Below are 23,370 nucleotides of genomic sequence, written 5' to 3' on the forward strand. Positions count from 1 at the left end.
GGAGCCGGATGAGCGGAGCTATCTGTACATGAGTACGGGGTCTTCCAGCTCTAAGCTGGAGACTCCAGGGCCTGGGGCATGGTCACCTTCAGGGAGGAATCCGCTGGGCGGTCCCTCAGCAGGTGGTGGGGCCCAGGCTGCCCTCCTCCCTCCCTGGCCCGGCCCTCCCTGGCCCTCCAGGTCTCAGGGATGTCGCCTGCTGCCCTCCAGGGAGGCCACGTGCACAGTTGGGATAGGGGCCTGCGAGTCAGATTCTGGAGCCTTTGGAAGGGTTCCTGCCCACGATGTTTTCCACACCGAGCCTTGCCACTGCTCTGTAAGGACAACAGGGCCTAAGGGGCGGTCAGGGCTTTGGGAAGGCAGCCTCCCGTGACCACTCCCTGGGCTCACCCTGCCGTCCCTGACTGCCCCATCTCGTTAATGCAGGCCTGGGAGGCTCCTGGGCCTGCATGGCGGAGCCTGGGCTCCTGGGCCCTCTGCGCTTGACAAGTTCCTGGGCCTCGCTTCCTTCCTGTAGGAGGTTGCCTTGGCCGCCTGGCGGAGCCCTTGTAGCTGGTCTGAACCTGGACCTCCCAGCCTCTACCCGGGCCCATTGCGGGCCTTTCCACAGGAGGAAAGGCGCCAGCAGGCTCAGAACCTTCTCCAGGAGGCGGGAGGGGAGGAGCAAGGCCCCTCCCCTGGCTGAGGCCCACTTGCTGGTGCCACAGTTTCCCCTACTGGCCCCCTCAGAGTTCCCCGGAGGCGCCTCCCCTGCACATGGCAGTAAGAGCCCCTCCTCCAGTGCCTGAGGCCCACCAGCTGGTGGCGCACTTTCCCCTACTGCCACCCTCAGTTTACGGATTATGGCGGGCTCCCTGCGCATGCTCAGTAAGAGCCCCATCCCATACCAGTGCCTGAGGCCCACCTGCTGGTGGCGCACTTTTCCCTACTGTTCCCCTCAGAGTTCCCGGATTATGGCGGGCTCCCTGCGCATGCCCAGTAAGAGCTCTATCCCATACCAGTGGCTGAGGCCTACCTGGTAGAGGCACACTTTCCCCTAGTGCCCCCCTCCGAGTTCCCTCAAAATTCCCGTTCTCCGGCAGTTATGGCGGCCCCCTCTCTTGGGAATAGGGTGGGCCCCAGAGAGACATCTAAGATAGGCGGGAGGGGACGAGGGCGGAGCTTGCCCCTCCCTGCCATGGAGGAAGGGAGAGATGAAGCTCCTACCATGTGGGGAGGGGAAAAACTAGGCCCCAGGGGGTGGGGAGGGGGGACCTAGACCCACTGCCCCTCCAGGCCCTCCCCAGGGAGAGCAAGCAGTACCTGAGAGCCAAAGATCACAATCTGTGGCAGCTGGATGATGTCCTTGCCCACCACACCGAAGACCTCTTGGAGCTTGGCAATAACGGGGATTAGGGCCTCCATGGTGGCGGCCTAGAGGCGGGAAGCCGGGCCTCCAATCACCTCAGCAAAGTTCTGAGGAGAAAAATATCTCTTGAGCGAGATCCGGAGGGGTCACATCGCCTCCCATCCCCGCAGAGGCAGGGCTGGGGGTGCTATGGGCATGGCACCCCCCACGCCAGCCCGGCCCCAGCCACGCACCTACCGCCCTAAGCTCCCGGAAGTGCCCTCAGAGTCACGCGGTGCCGCCGGCCCCCTACTTATACCTCCCTGGTCCTATAAGGGTCCCTGTGATTGGAGGAACTCAGCTTATCCTTCCACCACCATGTATGGTTCTCTGTGATTGGCGGGACTTCCCCTCGCCACGCCCCCTGCAGTCCTTTTTGAAGGCAAGTGGGGGCCGCTTCCCAGCAGGGCTTCTTACATGTTTTTCCCAGGGGAAGTTTTTAGCAACGCCATGGAAACAGACGTAAACAAAGGCCTTCAGAGAGACTCGCTCACAAAGAACGTTATTTTGAAACAATGTTTGGTGCGGGACACACCCGCCATAGGGACTGTGAAGGCGGGAAGCCCCTTTGCCCCCCGGGGAGGTGGAGGGCAGGGTTTGCTTTTGCGCGCGAACACGTCGGTCTCGGGGGCATATCGGGTACTTTGTGCTTCCGGGAGCTGTCTGGGGTCACCGCCCCGGGCTACGAAGCTTTGCCCTCGCCCAACCCCCCGGGGAATGAGCGAGCGCTGCAGGCCGCGCTCTCCTTGGCCCGGATCCTTTGCCTGGGCCCGAGGCCCACCCTTCCTGCCTCCAGCCCAGCCCTTTCCCCTCCGCTGACCCTTGGGGAGGCAGCGGCTTGTGCCGGGCCCGGATTCTCATCGGACACTAAATCTCTGAGAGTTGTTGGGTACAGATGTAAGCTGCTGCCAGCTCGCGCCTTATTTCTTGGCTGCCTCTCTCTCTCTCTCCCTCTCTCCTCTCTCTCTCTCTCTCTCTCTGTCTCTGTCTCTGTCTCTGTCTCTCTCTCTCTTGTGTGTTCTTTCACAACATAACTAACTAGAAAATATGTTTTTTCATGATTGCCCATGTATGAGCATATCACGTTACTGACTGTCTCGGGAATAGGAGAAGGGAGGGAGAGCACTTAGAACCCAAAATATTTCAGAACAAATGCTTACGATTGTCTTTCCGCATCACTGAGAAAAAATTCAACACTTTTAAATTTTGAGCTTTGGGTTTGTTTGTTTGTTTTTTGTGTGTTTAAAGAATTCCAGCGGTGGGTATTAGTAAAGAAATTTGGAATTGAGGAACCAAGGACCAATTCCTTCGAAAGTTCAGGTTCCTTAGCTTGGGATTAAATTTTTGAACATTGAATTAAATTGTTTTTGGTGTTTTTGTTTTTTGGAAAGATTTCCGAGGTTTTAGAAAGGGGAATTGGTTTTCCAATAACTAATTAAGGGTATCCCTATTTTTAAGTTCTCCCTCTGATTTCCTTTTATTAAAACCAAAAAGTTTTTCCCTTTTTCCCTTGATGTGACTCCCCTTTTCCCTTGGTAATTGTTTCTGAGTTTTAAAAATAAAAACTTTTTGCTTTTTTTAATTGAAACATTTTGGTAGGGTTTTCCCCTCAATTTTTGGGGTTCCCCGAATTTTAAAAGGTCTTACCCTTAAGGGGTACCCCCCCTTTTTTTTCCTGGCTTGGCTCTTTCCCCCCCTTTGAAAGCCCCCAGAGATTCAAAAAATTGGAAAATAAGAAAGAGTTTTGAGGGCCCCTTTGGGGGGGGGGGGGGCGGGGGGGGGGGGCGGCCTGAAAAGCCCAACGTGTTCCAGGTAAAATCTGGGTTAGGTTTTGGGAGGCCCTGGAGGGCCCCTTTGGGGGGGATGGAACGGGAAAGTTTTAAGGGCCTTGGGGGGGGGGGGCCGGGGCCCTTTTTTTGAACCAGGTTTTGGGGGAGCCCAAAGCGGTATTGGGAAATTGGGAGAGGACCCCCCCGGTGTGGGGGCCCTGCCGCCCCCTAAAAATTTGGAGCAATTTAGGGGCCCCATTTGGGTTGCAGGGTTTGGCAGGGGCCAACCAAATTTTTTGCCCCCTCAAGGAAAAACCCGGGGGGGGGGGGGGGGTTCAAGGTGGCAAGGATTCGGGTAAGCGGCCCTGGGAAGGGTGGAAAGGCGCCAGGAAATTAAAAAAGATGGGGATTAAAGAATTTTGAATTGAGTTGGGAAAAGAAGGCATATTGGAAGGGGAAAAAAGGAAGGGTAAAATATGAAGCCCGACCCTTTGGAAAAAATTAGGTTTCAAAATTGGTAAAAAAAAACTTTAAAATTTGCCGGAAAGAAAAAACAAGGTTTGGAGGTAAACAAAAGTTTGTGCAACTTTGTTGACTTGGGAAAATTACTATATTTTTGGGTTTTAATTTTTTAAAAATAAAATTAAAATTGGGGAAATAATTTTTTGCTTGGCCTTGCCTTTTTTTGGGAAAAAAAAAATTTTTTTTTTTTTTAAAGAAAAAAATTTTTTTTTTTTAAATTGGTTGACTTTAAATTGAAATTCAAAATTATTGTTATTAAAACTAGAAGACATTAGGGGGCATGTTTTGTATCTCCTACTTAAATGGTATTTGTTTTTAAAAGTAGGAATTTGAAACTATAAGTTTTAGGAATTTGGTTAAAATTAACGAATCTAAAGTCAAAGTTAAAAAAAGGGAAAAGACAAGGGGAAAAGGATTGATTTACAAAAGAATTAATATTTTTGGAATATCTATCAAAAGGGTCAAGAGAGACGGCTTGAGATGGATGGTTTTGAGGGGAGAAGAGTGTTTCCAGCCATTTTTGAAAGAAAGCAAGGTGATTTTAAAGGGGACACACTGCCCTTAGAAGATGTTAATTGATTGAACGTTTGTTTCAGATACATAATGGTTTTGTGTTAAAGAATATAATCAGAAAATGTGATGATACTTTAAAGGGTTATTTCAAAAAAGGTTTAATTGATGTTTTAAAATTTTCAATTCTTTTTATGAAAAAATAGGAAGGTTAATTAACTGTTTGATGCCGGTATTAAAGGGACTCGTAATAGTTTCCCTTTCTGTCCTTTTGAAAATGTTTTTGTTATGGACAATATGTAGTTTGGGATTTTTTCTTATTGATATTTTTAAAAAATGTTTGTATAATATTCAACTTTAATCTACTTGGGTATATAAGAATTGTGTAATTCTGGATAATTTTGTTAAAGTCCACAAGATTGATGATCCTTTTAAGGAAGAAAAGAGGACCTTGTCCAAGTCATTCATTTGAAATTATTTAGGGACACGGGGACTGGAATTTTGACAAATTGAACGAAACGGAGGTAAAAATTTAACTCATTTGTAAGTGGGGAAAAAAGAGAGATCCTCTAAGGTGGAGGGGGGATTCTTGGAATCCTTGGTAGGATGAAAAAAGAGCCTCTGTTTCTAGGATTTTGGGGATATTAGAACCTGGACTGATGAAATGCATTATTAAAAATCTTTATATACTCATTTGTTAGGAGAAACCAGATATACTTAATGGGATCCAGAAGGAAAAGTTTGAAAATTTAAAAGGAGTTGATGTCACCCTTATTATTTCCATTGTTGAAAAGCCTTTTCTTTTAAAAGGGTGGCTTAAGAGCAGTTAAGGGGAGGGCAGTGACCAGTAGCCTTTTGTCAAAAATGTTAGACCCAGGGCAAAGGGATGGCCTGTTTGTATTCGCAGGGCCACGGCACTTTTGAAGAAAGTCAGAAGTTAACCTTTGGGGGCAGTTTAATAGTAGGTCCCACAAGTTGATAATTTAACAAAGGGCCGAGGGGCTAATATTAAGGATTTTAAAATATGAGGCAATTTTATTAGAAAAGATGATTTGGTTCTCTCAAAACCATGACCAATCCAGCCATTTTTATCGTTCCCTGGGGAACACGGTCCCTTGAACATGATGGTCTAAAATGGATTGATTACCAAACAAGTTAGGGAATATTTGCAGGAGGCCCCTTTGTTAGAAGATGTTCAATGGTTCAAGGACAGGGCCTCCAAGAGTTAATGGAGAAAAGGAAATGGTATGCTATTGTTGATGGGGAGGACTTGGCTCTGGTTAAGCTGGATCCTTAAAAGAGGTCAGTTAAACTTTGGAATTATATGATAAATCAACCCCAAAATTTAAGAAAATAATAAAAAATATATATATATATATATAAATATATATAAAAATATATATATATATATATATATATATATATATGGGATTCAAAATATGCCTGGAGAATTATTCATCTATTGGGGGAAAATAGGGAGGAAAGGGAATGGTAAATAAAAAGAAAGGGGATTGGGACAAGGCAGGCAATGAAATTCTAACTAACCTATGTTGCCTAAGAATGGAGGGATTCATGGGCAGGGCACCAAAGACAAGATTCATTTGAGACAAGGGGAAACTGTTTGGATGAGGAGGGGAAACGGCTGGAGAAGAGGAACTGTGGAAGGAAGAGATGATGGTTAATTTGCATTTTCCCAAAGTCTACTTCCTTACCCAGAAGAGAAGAGGAACCAAACCTTGGCCTCAGGAGGAAAAGAGGGCCCTGGCCCTCCCCGACAGCAGAGAACACACCAAGCAGGTATGAGACAAAGTTCCCCAATTTTTAGGGAAGCTTGGGATGTTCAAGGTCGGATGTGGTGTGCTAAGTCTGTGGCACCGCCCAACAAAGCAGGCAATTCAGCGGGTGTCCTGTTTGCCAGGGGATGAATAGGGTGGCCCAATGACAAGTCCAGGAAGGAGGAAGGCCCCTGGACGCCTTCCAAAGCTTCAGATCTCCCCATTGAGCTGCCTCTTAGTGCGCATCCTCAAATACTCAGCTGTAGGGACCATCTGGACTGCAGGAAGCTCTCCCCCTTGCTCAAGCAACTGCCTCAGCAATCGTAAAAGTCCCTCCTGAGCATATATCATTCCAGGTATAACAGGAGCAGGACTGTGACCATGCACCCATTTCACAGTTTAAATCCTCTGATTCAGGCTGTAGCTCTGAAATATCCTGGGACTACATGGCACCCCATGGTCTCCACCCTCATCAGTAAAGCAGATGGATAAGGAAATTACAAGAGCAAATTGACTAAATTGCTGAGACACACTGTCTCTGGACTGGTGCCTCTCCCTTGCTTTCTTAAGAATTAGAACAAACTCAGGAGGGATGGGATTATCACCCATGAGTATTGTATGGTCACCTTATCCGTGGACTCAAAATTCTCCTTGGATCAACATTTAAACCAACGATTTGTTTTGGCGAAACATGTCTGTACTCGCAACATCTGGCAACCAACTAAAGGGCTTATTGCTCAGACCTCCTTAGGATCTACAGCATGTTGCCTAGCCTGGAGACTGGTCCTGACCTGGACATGAAGGAAGACAGCTGACCTTTGAGCTGGAAGCGACCGTTCCAGATCCTGTTGACCTGCATGCGATGCAACGCAGAGTTGACACATCACACTCGAGTCAATGGTCCCATGGACGCGCCAAAGAAGTGGGCAGTAGAGACTGATCCAGGAACCTGAAAGGGTGGCTGAAATTACAAACTTAGCAAAGACTGACACTGTATTTAAAATCTTTTTGACTCGTCTCATTTGGGAGCCTTCGGGACTTTCTTTATTTTGTATTAGATATTACATTTTGAACTGTATTGTTAGGAATTGGGGATAATATATATACCTTAGGGAAGAATGGGGGTGTGGAACCGAACCAAGGGGTTGGAGACTGTACTTTGTAAAGATATACAAGGATTTATGCAATTTTGTACTGGTATCACCAAGAGGGTAAGAAAGGCCTTTCAAAACCTTGAATCCAAATAATAGCCACTAGCTTAAACTTGACTGACTGCTGGATATGTAGGGACCCAATAGACATTAATGGGTCTTGGGTACCTGTCCCTTTATTTCCCAGCCTGTGTATTGAGTAATGGATCAGTTGTAAGCATATGGAACAGGATTTTGGTCAGATCAGGAGGAATACCAAAGTGAACTCAATAACTAATGGTTGTCCCAGGAGGTCCCATGGTTTAAATCAAACAGCATGAAATTTTTGATGGAAGTGAAATGAATGGACTTTTACCACTGCTAAGGCAGGTTGCAGATATTGAATAAACAAGTATTGTTTGTATGATGGGTCAGTGATTAAATGCACTGTATCCACATGCGTGTAATGTAGTAAAGAATGTTGAGGGAATTTAGAAAGAAACCAACTTGTCAAACACCGAGATTGATGACATGTTTAAGGTCAAATAGTACAGCCAGGTACTGCTAGTACTGAATGGAAGGGAAGTGGGAAAATGGTAAATGAACCATTAGAAAATGTTTTGGTAACTTTTAAGTTAGCAGGATTTTACTGGGGAAATGATTGTCATTGTGCTGGATGCCTGAAAAGCATCTTTGGAAGTATAATTAAAACTATGAAAGCAAATCGTTAGGCCCAAGTGATGTTATATATTTCCCACCTCACCAGGAGTTTTATCTTCTGAGAAAACCCATTTTATGTATACTATTGACTTAGGCTAGATGGAGACATACTCACCTCCCAAGGAATTGACTGGGAGCCGTTATAGGCAGTTGGTTAAGGCCCAAGTTTTTCTCCTTCCAGACAGGATGAAACAATTAGGGAATACCACTAGCATAGATGCCTCTGATTCAAACAGGCGATGCTAATGGATGGGAAAGAGGCCCCTGCAGCAATCCACTGCAGGCTGAGCAGCCCCTGTGACTGTGGGATGGAGCTGAGGTATAGGACACACACACATGCTGCCACACACACACACATATATATATATATTAAATAAGTTAGATTACAAGCAGTTCTGGTGATAATTCAACCACACTGCTCAGGGCTTTGATTTGATATTGGCTGACTCTGTCACCAAAAAACACAAGAAGCCACAGCAATTGAACTAGGTTTTAGATTATTGCCATAGTAGATGAAGGAGGGAGTCTGTGGAACAAATTGTCCACTCTATGTATGCAAATTGGATGATAATGGGCAAGTGATAAAAAGAAATATAAAAAGGCATTTGAGGTAATAGTTCATGTACCGCAGGAGTGGAAATCCCCATTTTTTTCCTAATAGTTGCGGTCCAGCCATAGCCAGGAAACAATCCATGGAGTATAACTATCAGTGGCATGAGATAATATGTTTAATTAGAGAATTACATTAACAATTAGAAATAGTTCACGGTCCCTGGTCAGAAATGGCTGCATCCAGAGGATGCTATTAAGATGATGACCCTCCAGAAAAGAGGCTGGAGGAGCGGAAGACAAATTCTACGCGTGAACTGACAGAAATGTGTGTGCCCAGCATTGACTGAGTGTGTTCTTCTATAGACAATATGATAAAATCATTTATATAGAAGGAAGGAAAAGTGGTTAAAGAATCCCAGCTGAACTCCATGATATTTAACTTCCTCTAAGCCAGTTTCTAGGTCTCATGTGACCTGTGAGTACGTTGAGTGGTAGCCATTGAGATTTTATGATATATGGGGCTTAACCTTGAACATGAGATGATCCTCGTCAAGGCCAACATCTGCCTGAATGAGCGTTTGATGTATGTTTCCTCCCAGAACTAGGAATTCGTTGTTAAGTGATTGAATGAAACATCCAATTAATTGTGGGGGGTACCTATCTCTTAATGTTCTCCAAATCACATGATGTAACTTTGTATCAAAACCCTATAAAAACTGCCCACTTTATCCTCTTTAGCCCTTCTACTGTGAGCCTCTCTTCCTCCTCACAGTGGAATTGCTCATTCTCATGAGAATTAATTAACAAACAATTTTTCTGCTTTTTTACTTAGGCGTCTGAGTAGTCATTTTTGGATAGGATTTTCTCACTCACATTTTGAACCCAAGACTTCAAAGCATGAAGCTTGAGGTCTCCTGAGGAATCTTAATGATTGGGGAGCCAGGTGGCAGAACACACAAGTGATATATCAAAGAAAAACCTTTTGTTGGTTGGGATGTTCCTTTCTAGTGGAAGATCGAAGCCAGCAGCTTTGGGCTTCACCAGCCTTGCAGAAACCATGTAGTGGAAACCCACACCAAAGCCTTGAGCAGGCAGCTTTGGGCTGCGCCCAAACTTGCTGCATTTGCAGATGGGAGGAAGTGTTGTAGGTCAAGGGAAAGGGGAGGAATCCCTGGGAAGGGGGTTATTGTAGAGGACTGGAAGGATGGCAGAGGGCTGCAACGTGGCGAAAAGGTATACTTGAATCTAAATATTAGTAGAGTACTTACAATAAATACCTACTCAATGTAAGATAATGCTTCTATAAACATATACTTAGATGAGATGGTGATCAGAGACATAATTAATAACTTCACCCAAGAAAATGACAATAATGAGACATCATACCAGTGTGGGATGCAGCCAAAGCAGTAATAAGGGGAAATTCTTATATTCTAGAGGCCTCCTACTTGTATGTGTGAGAACGAGAAGAGAAGAGAATTGGGCTTCGAAACTAAAATGCTAGAAAGGAACAAATTAAAAACCCCAGGCAAACACTAAACTTGAAATTCTAAAATAAAAGGAGAGATCAATAAAATTGAAAGTAAAAACTATTGAATTAATTTAGAGAACCAAGAGTTGGTCTTATGAAAAACTAACAAAAATAGACAAACCCTTAGTACGTCTGATTAAAAAAAAGGAAAGAGGAAAATCAAATTGTTAGTCTTAAAAAATGAAAGGAGAACTCACCAGAACAAAAAGGAAATTGAGTTAACAATTAGGGAGTTACTTTACCAACTTTATGCAATAAATTGACAACTTAGAAATGAAATGGAAGTATCAGTCAAAAAATATAGCTCGTTCAGATTAGAGAAGAATATACTAAACAGTCCCATTTAGAAAAGTAAATAGAACAAGTATTAACCAATCCCCTCAGAAAAAATCCTTCAAATGGATTGGCATGAATTTAAACATTTAAAAGAACAATTAACCCAATGCTATATAAACTATCTGAAAAGTAGACTGAAGGAGCTGCAACCCAAATTCCTTTTATGACACAGACATGGTACTGATACCCAAAGCAGGTAGGTTGAAACAGAGAAAGAAAATTATATAGACCAGAACACTTAATGAATATTGATGCCAAAATCTTGAATAAAATAGCAAAAAGATTACAGAAAATCATCCCTAGGATAATACACTATGACCAAGTAGGATTTACAATGTGGAATGCAGGGCTGGTTCAATAGGAAAACTATTAGCATAATTCGACTATATCAATAACCAAAACTAACAAAAAAAGCATATGATCATCTCAATAGATGCAGAAAAGTATTTGATAAAATCCAAACATCCATTCCACAAAAACACTGAGAGGATAGGAATAAATGGACTTTCCTTGAAAATAGTTAGGCGGTGGGTATTTGAAACTACTGTGTTAATTCATATAAATGGGAAAAAATCCGGAACCTTCCCAGTAAGATGTGAAATGAAGCAAGGTTGCCCACTGTCACCATTATTATTCAATATTGTATTAGAAATACTAGCCTCAGCAATAAGAGTTGAAAAAGAGATTAAAAGAATTAGAGTGGGCAATGAGGAAAATAAACTATCACTCTTGCAGAAAATAACATGGTATACTTAGAGAACCTGAGATTCTACCAAAAGCTATTAGAAATAATTCATAACTTTAGCAAAGTTGCAGGATGTTGTAAAATAAATGCCTATAAATGCTCAGCATTTTTATATCACCAACAAAATCCAACAGAAAGCAAGAGATACAAAGAGAAAACTCCATCATAATAACTGTTGACAGCATAAAATATTTGGGAATCTATCTACCAAAGGAAAGTTTGTGGAATTATATGAGCAAAATTACAAAAAACTTTCGACACAGATTAAAGTCAGATTTAAATAATTGGAAAATATTAAGTTCTCTTGATAGGCTGAACAAATATAATACAAAGATGGCGAAGAATTCTTTAAACTAATCTATTTATTTAGTGCTATAATTAATCAGACTTCCCAAGAAAATATTTTACAGATCTAGAAAAAAATAACAATAAAATTCATATGGAAGAACAAAAGATCAAGAATCTTATGGAATTAATGAAAAAAAAATCAAATGAAGTAGCCTTGTGGGTTTACTGATCTAAAACTATACTATAAAGGGCAGTCACTGAAACCATTTGGTACAGCTAAGAAATAGACACTGATCATTGTAACAGGTTAGGTCTGACAAGACAGAATAGTCAACTATAGTAATCTAGTTTGACAAAAACCCAAAGATCCTCACTTTTGGGATAAGAATTCATTATTTGACAAAAACTGCTGGATAACTAGAAATTAGTATGAGAAATTAGGCATGGACCCACACTTAACACCATATACCAAGATAAGATCAAATGGGTCCATGATTTAGGTGTAAAGAACAGAGGATTACAGAACAAATAAGAGGAAATATAGGATAGTTTATCTCGACTTGGAGGCAAGATAAGAAATTGTGACCAAAGATGAACTGAAGACCCTATTGGATCATAAATAGAAAATTTTGATTGAACAAATTAAAAGCTTTTGTGCCAAACAAAACTAATGCAAATGGTCAGAAGGAAGCAACAAACTAAAAACATCTTCACATTTAAAGGTTCTGATAAAGGCCCTATTTCCAAAATATATAGAGAATTGACTCTAATTCTAGCAAATCGCTTCATTCTTCAGAATTGATACATGGTCAAAGGATATGAACAGCCAATTGGGAGCGATGAAAGTGAACTACTTTGCACTCAGCAAGGAAAGAGTGTTCCAAATAACTATTAATCATGAAATGCAGACTAAGACAACTCTGAGATAGCCACTCTTCACTTGTCAGATTTGCTAAGATGACAGGAAAAAATAATGATGAAATGTTGAAGGATGCAGGAAAACTGTTACACTGGATGCATTGTTAGTAGAGTTGTGAACGAATCCAACCATTCTGGACAGCAACTGGAATTTTCATAGCCCGTGTTAATAAATTGTGTATACTTGATCTAGCAGTGTTTCTACTGGGTTTATACCCCAAAGAGATACTAAAGAAGGGAACTGTATGTGCTAAAATGTTTGTGGTAAGTCTCTATTTGTGGTGGCTATAGTGGAAATTAATGGATGCCTAATATCAAATTGGAGAATGTCAAAAATCAGTATATATGAATATTATGCAATATTATTATTCTGTAAGAAATTACCTGCCAGGAAATTGAAACTATTTCTAGTCAGTGAAAGATGCCCGTCATTATTAATCAGAAATGCACTGAAGACAACTTAAGATACTACTACACAATTCCATGATTTACAAGATGATTGTTGAGGATGGGGAAAACTGGGACATTACGCATTGTTGGTGGAGCTGTGAACGAACCATTTTGGAGAGTAGTTTGGAAACCATGCCCGTGAGTTATCAAAACCGGCATACCCTTTGATCCAGCAGTGTTACTATTGGCTTATATCCCAAAGAGATTATAAAGAAGGGAAAGTGGACCTGTATGTGCACGAATGTTTGTGGCAGCCCTTTGTGGTGGTTAGAAACTGGAAACTGAATGGATGCCCATCAGTTGGAGAATGGCTGAATAAGTGATGCCATGAATATTATGGGATATTATTGTTCTGTAAGAAATGACCAATAGGATGATTTCAGAAAGGCCTGGAGAGACTTTAATAATGAACTGGGATGCTGAGGGAAATGAGCAGAACAGGAGATCATTATATACTTCAACAACATTATTTATATGATGATCAGTTCTGATGGATCAAATATCCTCAGCAACGAGATCAACCAAATCATTTCCAATGGAGAAAATGAACTGAACTAGCTACGCCTAGAGAAAGAACTCTGGGAGATGACTGAGTCCATTGCATTGAATTCTCGAATCTCATATCTATGCCCACCTGCATTTTGATTTCCTTCATGCTTGAATAATTGTACAATATTTCAGAGTCTGATTTTGTACACCAAAATAACGTTTTGTCATGTAATTTATTGTGTACCTAATTTATATTTTAATGTAATAACATCTACACCATGGTCATCTGCCATCTAGGGAGGGGTGGAGGCAAGAGGAAAAATTGGAACAAGAGGTTTAGCATTGTTAATGCTGTAAAGTTATCCATGCATATAACCTGTAAACAAAAGGCTATTAAATTAAAAGAAAAGAAAGAAATGACCAACAGAGGATTTCAGAAAGGCCTTGGAGAGACTTATATGAACTGATGCTGGAGTGAAATGAGCAGAACCAGGAGGATCATTATATATATCTCAATGAACGATATGAAGTGAGGATGGATTCTGATGGAAGTACTTCTTCAACAAAGAGAAAATTAACCCAGTTTCCACTGATCAATGATGGACAGAAGCAGCACCCAAAGAAGTTAAACACTGGGAAATGAATGGAACTGCTTGCATTTTGTTTCTTCTTCCTGGTTACTTTTAATTGAATCCAATTTTCCTATGCAACAAGAGAAATAGTTCGAATTCTGCACACACAGGTTGCATCTAGGATATACTGTGATACATATTTAACATGGAGACTGCTTGCTATCTGGGAGGGGTGAGGAGTGGAAGGAAAAGTTTGAATAGAGAAAGGGATAGCTGCAAAAATTATCCTAGTATGGGTCTTTAAATAGTTATAATTATTTAAAAAGTTATATTAAAAAAGACTCAAGACCACCTTGTTGAGTAGAGATAAAGAGCACACTGCACTGGGGACCTAGGAATGCGGCTGGACACACCCATATCAGAAACAAAAGGACTGGGGCACCACCTTTATTGAATAGACAGTGAAAGACAAAGGAAAATCTCAAATTATTGAGACGGCCCATTGAATGTAAAGCACGATCTCTGAACCCAGTGGTTGTAGTTATTCATCATTATTCTTTCTCATAACCTTTCCCTACATTAGCCCCTTTAGGCCACATTGCCTGTTTGGGAGCTGGGATATATTGGCCTCCTGGAGCCTCTGCACCCCAACCTAGCATAGAAAATGGCACAGTCACCCCATGGGCCTCCTCAGCTTGGTTACCTCGCTCTCGGGACAGTCATGGTGGCTACAGAGACCAGCCCCTTTACCTCCCAGAGATGAGAACCAGCCCTCTTTGTCACAAGGAGAAGAGTAGGAAGGCCTTTAATCCTATATCAAATTGTTGCATCTGTGGGGGGCCCAGCTCCTGAACCAATGACCATGGGTGCCTATCGCTTGAGGCCAGCCTGGATGGTCAGTAACTGATCCCAGATTCATAATGGAAAAGGGTTCCGGAATTTCAGAGAGAAACATCTTTTGACAGAAGATGGGCAAAGGAAATACAGCCTGAATCAGCCGGGGTAAGGGTTGAAACCAGGGAACGGTGTGTGTGAACGGACCTGAAAACAGACCTGCAGCCCCAAATGATCAGTTGTACAGAAATGTCTAAAATGTCATGAATTTCCTGGTAGAACTTCAACCGAAAAGCAGTGGCGCCTGTGATGCTCTCCCACAAGAGGAGAAATTTGCTATATTGCTACTTAAATGAGTTATTACCATGGAGGTAGTAGAATGGAGTGGGAAGCGTTCAAGGGTAAAGGAGAGTAAGAGGAAAGTGGAAACTGCGGGGTCCACAATGGCTACTAAGTGCCTGAGGCAAAATTTGTTCAGGCCTTCCCACCCAGGCTCAGCAATCATCCATCAGGTAACCTCACTGCCTGTTTGTACCTAGAAACATTCTGCTTTACACAGAAATTTATACTAGAGAAAGAAATCTAGTCTCTAGTTTGGCAATGTTGCGCGGGGAACAAAGATTCTTCTTCTTGCTCTTCTTCCCTCCTTGTTGTTCTTACCTCCTCCTGCTCCTCTTTTGATTATCTTCTTCTGTCTCTTTGTTCAATCTCCCTAAACTGACCAGAATTAGGAAGGCAGAGGGAGACCTCCTTCTGGACATAGTGCCCCAGAAAGCTTTCACAGCATATTCTTTTGCCCCTTGGCACATCAGGCCATAAAAACCCAGTGAAGAGGTGCCGCAAGAGAGAGAGCATAAAGTTTCCACTGAAAAGTCAGTGTGCACCATTTCCTAAGTCATCTTTAATTTGAAGGCATTGAAAGTCACTTCTTCAGACCAAATTTATACATTTTAGACCAGTCTTGCATCATTAAAACCCACCTTGGCTTTCCATTATGTGCAAAAACACTTTTAACCTTCTCTTTTTAAAATGTTGAGTTCCAAATTGTCTCCCCACCCCCTCCCCCCACCTCTTGTTTGAGAAAACTAACCATTAGACATGGGTTATACAATGAGATCCAGCCACTTGTCCAGCAGTTTCCCAGCTGACGGACAATTTCCAATTCTTTGCCACCACATCATGGGGCCGCTATGAAGCTGGCTTTCTGTGTATTGAGTTTGTTTTGTATGTTTTTATTGACAGACTGAGAGCGATATTTCAAGGCCCAGGCAGTGCAAGTGGCCCCATAGACCTTTTGGGCCTACTTTCATTGTCCTGACTGTACATGATATCTGAATTGGGGACTTTTGTTGGTTTTCTTTTGGGCTACTTGCCTTATTTACTCTGTGAGCTGGTGCACCTGCTAGTTCTTACTCTGAGAACTTAGATTTATAATCTCCTTCACAATTGTTAAACTGGATCATGAAGAAAATGTACAGAACGGACAGGTAGGAGAGAAACAGCCGAGTCTGGTGTGAGGTCGGCAAAACTCTAAGCTGGCAGCTCTACCCTCAAGGGTTCGGCAGACTGAGGGCAGCGGGCACGGGGCGTGCCATTCACCAGAGCTGAGTCTCTCGGATCTCAGAGATGGTCTGGTTGGCCTGCTGGAGGGCCTAAGAAAGAAACAAAAACTGTGGGTGCCAGGAAGCACGCTCGGTCCCAAGAACACCTTGGCTGATGGGGGTGAGGAAGAGGCCCTGGGATCAGTGCAGCTCGGTACCTTGAGCATGGTGGCTCTCATTGTGCTGCTGGTGCCATAAGCTGGACCAGTCAGCAGCCCTCCAGGAGTTGGCCTGTACAGCTGTCCCACCAGTTCACTCTGCAGGTGCTCTTTTGAGTTATAGTTCACCAGGAAGTATGACAGTTTTAGGGAGCCACTGGAGTCGGGAGACAGAGAGAGCAGCCTGGCATTAGCTGGGCACAGGTCCACAGGATGTAGACACACTTAAAGGGGGGAGCAAAGGCCTGCAGGAACCTAGGAAAGACTTCTTCCTGGGAGTTCTACTAGATTCAGGTATCCTGGGTTCCGGTCTTGGCTCCCTGTGGGCAATTTGCCTTCTCTGAGCCCGTTTCCCATTTTGTCAAAAGGATGAAGGACAGTCCTTCCCTTGTTTTTCTCCCAAGGATGTCATGAAGGGAAACATAAATATACACAGAACACGCTTTAGAGAATCTAGCAGTAGAGATCTAGTGATGCCCAATTCCTTCCCACCATTAATCATGCCCAGACTGTTGGGTCAAGAGAGCACCTGATGTGGAACCCTTAAGTGCACAGACTTGCAGATGTACACAGGAACACAGACACATACTCACGCACACACATGCACAGAACACACAGACACACACGTGCACACATACAGAGGAACACACACAGACATACTCGGCACACATGCACACACACGTGGCACATTCTCCCTACCTGTCCTGGAGGTTCTTCCGACAATAAGGAAGTAGGACTGAGAAGTCTGCGGATTATCCTCACAGTCTGCTGTTTTCTTTGAGTCAGCTTTTCTGAAGTTGAAGGCATGGCTGGGGGTGGGGAGAGACACAGGGAGCAGGGCAAGCGAATAAGAGGAAGTGTCCAAAGCAGAATGAGGCCAGGGGAATCCATGCACCAGGGTCCTGCAGGCAACCCAGTAAGCCAAGGAGTTCAGCCTTGCTTTCGCCTCTACTTGTGCTGAATCTCACTCTTCTGGGCAGTCTCTGGAGGAGCGGGGTCAGTCTAGTTCGCACATAAGAACTCCCTTCTTGAGGGGGACAGGCATGCCTCCCCAGGGACCACTGTTTTACTTTTGGTTTCCACTTCCCTCCCTCCCTTTCTCCATCCCTTGCCCACCCATTCAAAAGACCACCAGGCCCGGAGTTCAGGCTCCGCTGCTTTCAGCCCAGACCCTGGAACAGTCCCAGGGCCCTTCCTGGCCCCTCTGCTCCCCATCATTCACACTCAACATCAGCACCTCCTCCTGCTTAGGTTGGTAGATCACCTTCTCACTCCTGCGCCTTCCTCGCTGCCTGCTGTAACAGAGCGATATCTCCCTTACCATGGGTCTAGTCACCTTCCTGTCCCATTCCTGTGAGATCAGTGGCCTCCCTGTCTCAGTCTCCACGTTTCAATCCTGACTCTCCGTAGCCCATATAGCCTATAGTAGCAGCTCTTGTAATCGCATGCAAACATTCGCATGTCCATGTTTCAGAACGTGAAAGGCCTTAATCGGGATCACAATCTGTTGAGTTACCCAACCTCGGATTGGAAAGCCCACGCTATGTCCTTCAGCTTTACTCGCTGTGACTTTTATTCTCCTGACCCCTGCTAGTCCCCGGACTCATCGCCCTACAGGCTAAATTTAGTCGCTCTGCTGGATTTGGCCTCTGGCAAACAAATCTCAGCCTGGCCAGTGAAATGTCCTATTAAAACCGGAGGCGCTCTGTACCGACTGAGCCTGGGGCCTGTGCTGAGGAGGGCTAGATGGGATGGCTTCCAATACCGCGCAGCACATTAAGGCCGGTGCATGGCATGAGGCTGATCCTGCAGCCACTATTCCTGGATGCGGGTGCGTGAGCTGGCCCCTCATATGCCTGGCGTGGAGCGAGGAGTAAGAGACCAACGGAAGGATGAGCTGGGAAGCTGAACTGGCACCCAGACCTCCAACCTGAGGGAGTCCCATCCCTCGCCAGCCCCTCCTGAAAGCGTAACTGCGCTTGGTGGGCAGCCCTCGAACAGCACATCGGCTCTGCAAGCCTGGGAGCAGGGAAGCTTCTATTACCGAGGCAACTCCAGGAAAGCTGGAGCGGGACCTGGAGCCGAGGCAAAGAGAGAAAAGTCGGGGCTGAGTCTTTGGGCCTAGATTCTAGCAACAGTTGGGAAGCAAACCTCTGGATTTGGGAGCTACTGCCTGGGGTCCGGGGCAGTCCATTTACTGAGGAACTCCAATGGAACCCAGTGACCCTTTGGTCTCACGGTCACTTAGTTTTATGACCTGAGTTATGCAGTCACCGTGGTAGAAATCAATTTTCTGCCCAGGCAAACTTTCCAGTCCCTGAAGTAGCCACTCGTCCCTGCTGAAGACAAAACACCACCAGTGTTGATGGCTCTCATGGCGGTGAGACACTTTAACTAAGTGCATCTGATGCTCCTCCAAGCTTGGGAACACTGTCATCCCCGACCGCCTCACCCTTCCGGCGCCTACTATCATTTCCATGGCAGAAGCCACCTGATGGAGGGAGGAAAAGGACACGAGTTACGAGCCCTGCTGCCCGTGCTAGTCACCAGGAGGGCAGTACCGGGGAGCTGAGGCGCATGAGAAATCCTTACTGGCAGCCTGATGGCTGGTCTAAAAGATGGGTGGGACGGGGACATGAAAGATGCCCCCTCACTTCCCTGAAAGAAGGGGAACCTGGAGCTACCAACTGTCTCCTCCGGGGTCACAAACCAGCATTGTCTCTCACTTACCAAGTCAGAACAACCTGGCAGAGAGGTACAATGTGGTTCTGGGACCATTAAAATGATTTAGATGCTGCGCCAAAGTGGCCCTCTGTTTCTAGCCTTAGTTGAGGTTGGCACCCCCTTCAACCTCTTTTATGTATCCACAGCTTTCCCATCATGCACTGTACCATCCCTCTTCCTTCCCTGACCTGTTCTTCAACCTGAGCAATGGTTCAGTTTTTACTTTATCTTTCCATGAAAGCATGGGCACACCATAATTTTGTGCAAGGCTGGGCAGCTGAGTCTGAAGGAGGTGTCAGAAACCTCATATGCTGCCAAAGGGGCGATCCAGGGAGGGACGAGTCGGGAGCTTCCTTAGCATAACCAAGTAGGGGATCCTGTGGCCAAGCCTTGACCGGACCGAGCCAAGTGAGTTCAGCACGATGACCTCCCCCTCCCAGTTGCCCTTTGGGCCCAGCCCCTCTTCAGAGGCTCCCAGAGTTGGAAGCCTGGAAGTGCCCTTCCTTAGAGGAGCATGGGGCTCAATTCCCCTCATCTGAGAGGAGGAAACAGGGCCAGAGGCCGCAGCCTGTACCCAGATCCTGACTTCAACTTCAGGCCCAGTTTGCCCGCTGGGGCGGTCAGTTTGAAAGGTCAGCACGCCTGCCTCAGGGCCGCGAGAAGGCGACTATCAGCCTCAGTCCAGGACCAGATGAGGGCTTGCCAGCGCGACCCCTGGGGCACCTTGGCTGCTGCTGGGATGGATGAAGAGAGGCCAGCTATGCTATCGGCCAAGTCCGGGTGCTTGGTGTTGATGTAGGCTAACTTGAATTGCTAGAGGTTGTGAACTCCAAGGTAGTAGTTAGGCAATGAAGTCGCAGGAACTGTCCCGTCTCACTGAGCCAGCAGCTCTTTCTAGCTGGGTTTGTTGGCCGTGGAACAGAGGCAGGACCCATGTCGAGTTTAAATAAATATGAAGTCAAATTGGGTTCCCAATGAGCTGGCTCTCTCATCACTTTCTCTCTGGACTGAACAAGCTCCTGTCCTTGTCCTGTTTGGCCTCCTCCCCCTAAGGACCCGCCCTCCTGATGCGAGTCTGTGACCAGAGGCTTAGCCAGGAGGAGCACGGCCTCCTGGGTATTTCTTCACTCGACCATTTGCTGGGTACAGTGTATCTGCCAGGATCAGCAGGCCTTACCCTGGAAATGATCCTGGGCAGAGGCTAGGCTGGCTTTTTATCCCTTGAACCCCTAGCCAAAGTGCTACACCAGCCTCTACCCTTCCCTATCCTCAGCTTCCCTTCCTGAGCAAGCTTTAAACCGGCTGCTAGCTTTGCCGCCAACGACTTGTCCAGGGTATTACCAGTTTGGGCAGAAGGGACGTTTTTAGCTCAGTGTCCTCTGGACACCCAAGTGGGCATCCTTTTCCCCGAGGGCCGTTGTTTCCCAGAATACCGCTCACATACTTACACTTGGCTGAAGTTGCGCAACCTTCTTCTCAGGAGACCCATCAGCTGACCTCCACAATGGCCTCATGTAGCTTGGGAAAACGCAGCAGCCCTGAGAAGGGGCCAAGCTCATCAGACTCCAGCAGTGCATGGGCCACTTCCTCCTCCCACCCGAGCCCAGCCCCCCCCCTTCTCCAAGCAAGGCAGAAAACTGGCTCCTGCTCTGGGCCCTTCCCTGTCTCTCTCCTCTGTCCCTGCACCGGGCTAGTTTTTTGCACATGCAAAAAATTCTCAATACTTTCCCCTGCAAAACCTTGTGTTCAAGTTTCTTTCCTCCCTGCACACCCTCCTCAGACGGGTCAGTCCAGGACAGGGAGGTCACCATGGCCTCACCTTGAGAAAGGAAGTGGAACAATGCTGGATGACCTCTTAGGCCTGCACCAGGTCCACACAGCAAGGCTAGCTCCCTCCCAGTCTCTTAATCTTGTCTCTTCACTAGCACAAAGGAGACCTCTGGGACAAAAAACGCTATGGGCCCCAGGAAAGGGAGCAAGGCTCAGCCTAGGAGACAACCAGGGTGGATGGTTCAGCAGCTTGATTCACAGCCCCAGAGGAGTCCCTGATCCTCAGGCTGACATCCTCCTCCTGCCCATTTCCTAGAATTCCCCCCTCTGCCCTCTCCCCCAAAGGCCCAAGGCCTGCTCCCCAGAAAAGCCCCTCAGAATAATTCAATGCAAGCAGGCAGGGTTTTTCTCAGAGAAGAGGCCCCAGGGAGGGTCCAGGCCAGAGTAAGACAGCTGCTGCCAAGGGACAGGAGGACTCGGGTTCTAAACCCTGCTCAGCCTCCGACCATCTGCCTAACCTTAGACTGACGTCTTCACAGAACTGGGCCTGGGGACCTTTGGCTGACCACGCTGACTCGAGGGAGGTTTTTCCAAAAGGTGAGACAGACTACCGAAGCAACACCAAACTGGGAGGGGCACGGGAATGTGAACCAGGGCCTGTGAAGGGGGGATCTGCTACCGCAGCATTTCTCGGATGTGGTCAAGATATCCAGGATGTGAGTCCAGCCAGAGATCGATGGATTCCAGAGTGCGGAAGAAGGTCTCGTGAGTATGTAGCATGCGAGTACCACCACAGCTAAAGGTAGCCAGCATCAGGGAGGCACTGGGGCCCTGGCTGTTCCCAACCCTCAGCCTCCCCTATCCCTTGCCTCACACCAAAGGCAGACACAGAAACAGAAAGAGCACTGGAGAAACAGAAAAGTGCCAGACAAGGATGTCATCAGATCTGGGCTCATTCATTTTGGACAAACCAATCACTGTGAAGCCCAGCAAGTTGTTTGCCTTTGCTTGGGCCTTAGTTTCCCTGTTTCCAAAACAAAGTTTAGGGTCCTCTTTATGAGCTCTTCCCATTTCCCCACCAAAAGAGTCAGTTCAAACTTGTGAATTATATGCAATAAACTTCAAGCCCCTAAAAATTGCCGAAGAAAGGAAATGAAACTAAGAGGAGAGAGGTATATATATATATATGATAAATATATATATAAATATATATATATATATATATATATATATATATGATCCAAAATATGCCTGGAGAATTATTCATCTATTGGGGGAAAATATGGGAGGAAAGGGGAATGGTAAATAGAAAAGAAAGGGGATTAAGTACATGGGCCAGACAATGAAATTCTTTAACTAACCTATGTTGCCTAAGAATGGTAGTGATTCAGTGGCAGGGCACCAAAGACAAGATTCATTTGAGACAAGGGAAACTGCTTTGGGTTGATGAGGAGGGGGAAACGGGCTGGAGAAGAGGGAAATCTGTGGCAAGGAAGAGATGGATGGTGCTGAATTTTGCATTTCTCCAAAGTTCTACTTCCTTTACCCAGAAGAGAAGCAGGAACCAAAGCCTTGGCTCAGGAGGATAAAGAGAGGGCCCTGGCTCCCTCGACAGCAGAGAACTACTGACCAGAGCAGGTATGAGACACAGTCTCATTTGTGATTAGTGGGAAGCTGGGGATGTTCAGTCTTGTGATGTGGTGTGCTGAAGTCTGTGGCACCGCCCAGACAACAGCAGGCAATCATCAGCGGGTGTCCTGTTTGCCAGGGATGAATAGTGGCCCAATGACAAGTCTAGGAAGGAGGAAGGCTTCTGCACGCCTTCCAAAGCTTCAGATCTCCCCATTGAGCTGCCTCTTAGTGCGCATCCTCAAATACTCAGCTGTAGGGACCATCTGGACTGCAGGAAGCTCTCCCCCTTGCTCAAGCAACTGCCTCAGCAATCGTAAAAGTCCCTCCTGAGCATATATCATTCCAGGTATAACAGGAGCAGGACTGTGACCATGCACCCATTTCACAGTTTAAATCCTCTGATTCAGGCTGTAGCTCTGAAATATCCTGGGACTACATGGCACCCCATGGTCTCCACCCTCATCAGTAAAGCAGATGGATAAGGAAATTACAAGAGCAAATTGACTAAATTGCTGAGACACACTGTCTCTGGACTGGTGCCTCTCCCTTGCTTTCTTAAGAATTAGAACAAACTCAGGAGGGATGGGATTATCACCCATGAGTATTGTATGGTCACCTTATCCGTGGACTCAAAATTCTCCTTGGATCAACATTTAAACCAACGATTTGTTTTGGCGAAACATGTCTGTACTCGCAACATCTGGCAACCAACTAAAGGGCTTATTGCTCAGACCTCCTTAGGATCTACAGCATGTTGCCTAGCCTGGAGACTGGTCCTGACCTGGACATGAAGGAAGACAGCTGACCTTTGAGCTGGAAGCGACCGTTCCAGATCCTGTTGACCTGCATGCGATGCAACGCAGAGTTGACACATCACACTCGAGTCAATGGTCCCATGGACGCGCCAAAGAAGTGGGCAGTAGAGACTGATCCAGGAACCTGAAAGGGTGGCTGAAA

General features: G+C 45.6%; 2 long non-coding RNA genes across 3 annotated transcripts; both read right to left on the reverse strand.

Moving 5' to 3' along the window:
• Positions 1-299: 299 nt before the first annotated feature.
• On the reverse strand, positions 300-1,669 carry LOC116420264. 2 transcript variants are annotated; one of them, XR_004230564.1, is made up of 3 exons: positions 1,586-1,669; positions 1,303-1,455; positions 300-314 (listed from the first exon to the last, which is right to left on the reverse strand). It is a non-coding gene; the product is annotated as an uncharacterized LOC116420264 (long non-coding RNA). The 2 variants fall into 2 exon arrangements; XR_004230565.1 differs by having other exon boundaries at positions 1,582-1,655.
• Positions 1,670-15,955: 14,286 nt separating this feature from the next.
• Positions 15,956-16,317, reverse strand: LOC111721663. The gene is made up of 2 exons (XR_004230540.1): positions 16,288-16,317; positions 15,956-16,180 (listed from the first exon to the last, which is right to left on the reverse strand). It is a non-coding gene; the product is annotated as an uncharacterized LOC111721663 (long non-coding RNA).
• Between the last annotated feature and the right edge of the window lie 7,053 nt (positions 16,318-23,370).

Source organism: Sarcophilus harrisii, chromosome X (genome assembly GCF_902635505.1).
Source record: "Sarcophilus harrisii chromosome X, mSarHar1.11, whole genome shotgun sequence".
In the NCBI taxonomy this organism is placed as follows: Eukaryota; Metazoa; Chordata; class Mammalia; order Dasyuromorphia; family Dasyuridae; genus Sarcophilus; species Sarcophilus harrisii.